We start from the raw sequence: 4193 nt of genomic DNA on the forward strand, positions 1-4193 counted from the left end.
GAAGCATTCAGAGACTTTAATCCAGTGTTTTGTCTACTCTTGCATGAACCCCTACTATTTTTCAATGATTTGTCCTATAACAGCTGTTTTTCACAGGCCTTTATTTCTCCAAAAGGATAGACACCTGCTGCAGAGTTCATTTCCTGCCCACAGAGTTTGTATATAAAATAGGGTTACACAAAACCAAGTTTTGAATACTTTTTCTCACTTCCTTGTAGGCTACATAAGAGTCAGACTTTGTACACCAGAATTCCTATGGAAATGTACAGAAAAGTCAGGGGAGTGAGGTTATGGAGATGGGGAGGGGGGAAACAACACTTTGCTAAGATGCTACAAAAGTCATCAGTGGCTAAGAAGTCATTGCCTCTGTGGGAGTTCTGTCAGAAGATAGGTACCAGAATAAGTGTTCCATTAGATTCATTCACAACTCCTACCCAAGGCCAATCTGATGTATATCAGTTTTCATTTTTTCTAGCTTGAGTCTTATTGTATTCTCTTCAACCATGACCAGGCCAACATGTGCCTGACGAGGTACAATAAAACATAATTGTGTTGTCCTCTACATGACTTTTTTTTAAAAGATGGAATCTAGTGGCACTGCTATCACAGGGAACAAAAATTATATATATATATATATATATATATATATATATATATCTTTTCTAATTCTCTATTTTTGTTGCTCTAAGGCACAGGAAGACATGGCATAAATATTCTTTTAGAAATATAAATATTCTTACTGTTATTGAAAATATCAACATGTTTTAGTAAGGCCTAAAAACTATTTAGATTTTTTTCCCAGGGGAGAGCACAAACACAGTCCCCAACTACCACAAATTATTCAGTTGAGTTCCCCACATTTGTGGAAATCTCAGGAGGTGATCCATTAGAACTAAGTGCACTGAGTGAGTCCTGTCCTGAAGAAACCATCTTTGTGATCACCACTGCCAGGTAAGCATTGTAATTTAAGGGAAAAGATAAATATTTACAGCCAGTATTTCTGACAAAGGCCTTGTTTCTAAAATATATAGAGAACTGAGTCAAATTTATAACCTAAAAGTCATTCCCCAATTGATAAACTGTTAAAAAAAATATGAACAGTCTTCAGATGAAGAAATTAAACTATCTATGGTCATATAAAAATGCTCTAAATCACCATTGATTAGAGAAATGCAAATTAAAACAACTCTGAGGTACCACCTCAGATTGGCTAATATGACAGAAAAGGAAAATGAAAAATGTTGAAGAAGATATGGGAAAATTGGAACACTAATGCACTATTGGTAGAGTTGTGAACTGATCCAACCATTTTGGAGAGCAATCTGGAACTATGTCCAAAGGGCTATAAAACTGTGCATCTTCTTTGATCTAGCAATACCACTACTAGGTCTATATCCCAAAGAAATCATAAAAAGGGGAAAAGACCCACATGTGCAAAAATATTTATAGCAGCTCTTTTTGTGATTGGCAAAAAATTGGATATTGAGGGGATGCCTGTCAATTGGGGAATGACTGAACATGTCATATATGAATGGAATGGAATACTATTGTACTATAAGAAATGATGAGTGGACAGATTTCAGAAAAACGTGTAGAGGATTTGTAAAAAAGCAAAACACACATACACAAAACCTGTTGAGTGAAGTGAGCAGAACAAGAACATTGTACACAGTAACAGAAACACAGTAACAGAAACATTGTGAGATGATCAACTATGATAAACTTAGCTCTCCTCAGAAATACAGTAATCCAAGACAATTCCAAAAGACTTGTGATGGAAAATGCTATCCACATCCAGAAAAAGAACTATAGAGTCTGATTGCAGATTGAAGCATACTGTTTTCACTTTTTTTTTAAGTTTTTTTCTTTCTCTTGGTTTTTCCCTTTAGTTCTGATTCTTCTTTCACAACATGACTAATGTGTAAATATGTTTAACAAGATTATACACGTATAACCTATATCAGATTGTTTGCTGTCTTGAGGAAAGGGGAAGAGAGGGAGGGGGAAAAATTTGGAACTCAAAATCTTATAAAAATGGATGTATAAATATTGAAAACTATCTTTACATGATATTTTACATGGAAAAAATAAAATACTATGAAGTGGAGGAGGGGAAGATAAATTTATGTATTCACCTTACAAGTTTTTTGGTAACAGAACTCCATCTGTTAGGAAATGCTCCTGTGTATATACTCAAATAGATCTATAATCTCACTGAAGTGAATATTCCCTCCAATAATACAGATTACAATTCATTCTTGCCTGACTAGCCTATGTAACTTCTGCATATTTTCCCAGAAGTTTGCTGGGAGGGATCGACCCAAATGGAATTTCCTGCCTCAACAAAATCTCATGTCATGGAGAGTTTAATACCAAAACTTTGTGGTAGCTTACTGTTTGCTATGAGTGCTGAAGGAAGCAACCTGAGAACATGAAATATACCCAGAGGAGTCAGGGTATGAACCAAGATATAAATTGTATAGTTTAAATTTTAATATTTTATTTCATCTCTTGGACTAGATTAAACTTGGCCAGCCAGGAGTAATTAAAAGAAGAAAATGATAAAGTCACTTCCCCATCAAGTTTGGATTTATTTTACTAAGTTTGGGGGAGCAGCCCAGGTATTTTCAGACTTGAATACCCTCTGGTGGCCAGTGGAAATACTTCAGGCTATATTCAAAAGTGTCTATACTAAGTGAATGTGCTTGTGAGACTAAAAGAGACCCTGACAACTCAAATAACACATTAGCCGATGACTAACTCAAAACTAAATCAAACTTTTGGCTAGGTTATCCAGTAACAGCTTTCTTCCTGAATGGATAAGGAAACCATGTAGAGTGTATGTCACACACATTTAGTCTAATCCAGCTGCTATTACAGACTTTACTTTCTTTAATAATATTGCTACTCCTCCTCCTCCTCTCCTTTCTCTCTGTCTCTCTGTTTCTGTCTCTGTCTCTCTCTGTCTCTCTGTCTCTGTCTCTCTCTCTGTCTCTGTCTCTCTCTCTCTCTCCCCCCCCTTTCCCTCTCTCCTTTCTCTAATCATGTGTATTATGAAAATCTTTGCAGATATTTTTTTCTATTTTCTTCTGCTTGTTGTCCTTCCAATTTCATCCTTAAGTGCCCTTAGGATTTCTTGACTTAGTTAGATCTCTGATCCAATTTTCTTTAAATTGACTTTGCCCTCCATTGTTTTTCTCAGTGGTGGAGAGAGGCAATAATACTCATAATCTTCCACCATCATTCTCTGTAATATTTTAAGAGCAAGTTCATATTCTAAATCTGGGTTGCATTTGGCCACCCTATCTCTCTGATGGCAAGTGATGGCAGGCTAGAGCACTTTTTAGGTTCTTATGTCTCCTTTTCTTGATTTTATGAAACATCTATTAAACAGATGACTTCTGTTTGAAATTATTATTGTCCATGTCTATGCCCTTTCCTCTGTGCATATCCAATTTTTCATCATCTATAGATGAGAATAATGTTTTCATTCCATGCCATATCTTTTTCTCATTTTTAAGTTTTGCACTTTTTTATCTTTAATCTAAGTCTGTGGTCTGAGTATACACTGACAGTTGATTTAGGAATGACTCTCACGTTGGTAACAAGTAATTTCCTGTCAGTTAAATTATAATCTTTCAATATTTTGGTGATATTCTTCAGTGCTCAGCACAGTCAGCTTCTTCAGATTCTTTTCTTGAAGAGGGTATTTGTGATACATATGCATGAGGCTTCTGTGTTATCTACAAGTGTTTGTTAAGTCTTATTCCTTATTCTCTTCTACCATATTTTATGGTAAGCCAAGGTGCTACAGTGGATAGTATGCTGAACCTGGAGTCAGGAAGACCTAAGTTCAAATCTTGCCTCGGACACTTACTAACTGTCATTTAACTTTTTTTTTTGGAGGGGGGAAGGTAGGGCATTTGGGGTTAAGTGACTTGACTAAGGTCACACAGCTAGTTTTTTTGTTAAGTATCTGAAGCCGTATTTGAACTCAGGTCCTCCTGACTCCAGGGCCAGTGCTCTATTCACTGTGCCACCTAGCTGTCCCTAGTCATTTAATTTCTTCCTGCCTCAGTTTTCTCATCTATAAAATGGAGATAATAATGGCACCTACCTCCCAAGGTAGTTGTTGAGGATAAAATGAGATGCTATTTACAAAGCTCTTTGCAAACCTTGAAGTACTATATTCT

At 36.0% G+C, this 4193-nt stretch overlaps 1 non-coding gene across 1 annotated transcript; it reads right to left on the minus strand.

Moving 5' to 3' along the window:
- Positions 1-799: 799 nt before the first annotated feature.
- Positions 800-959, minus strand: LOC138175912 (U1 spliceosomal RNA). The gene has a single exon (XR_011172119.1). It is a non-coding gene; the product is annotated as a U1 spliceosomal RNA (small nuclear RNA).
- Between the last annotated feature and the right edge of the window lie 3234 nt (positions 960-4193).

This window comes from Petaurus breviceps, unplaced genomic scaffold (genome assembly GCF_028583685.1).
Source record: "Petaurus breviceps papuanus isolate PSGF00001 unplaced genomic scaffold, PetGlider_PUasm1.0 79, whole genome shotgun sequence".
Lineage (NCBI taxonomy): Eukaryota > Metazoa > Chordata > Mammalia > Diprotodontia > Petauridae > Petaurus > Petaurus breviceps.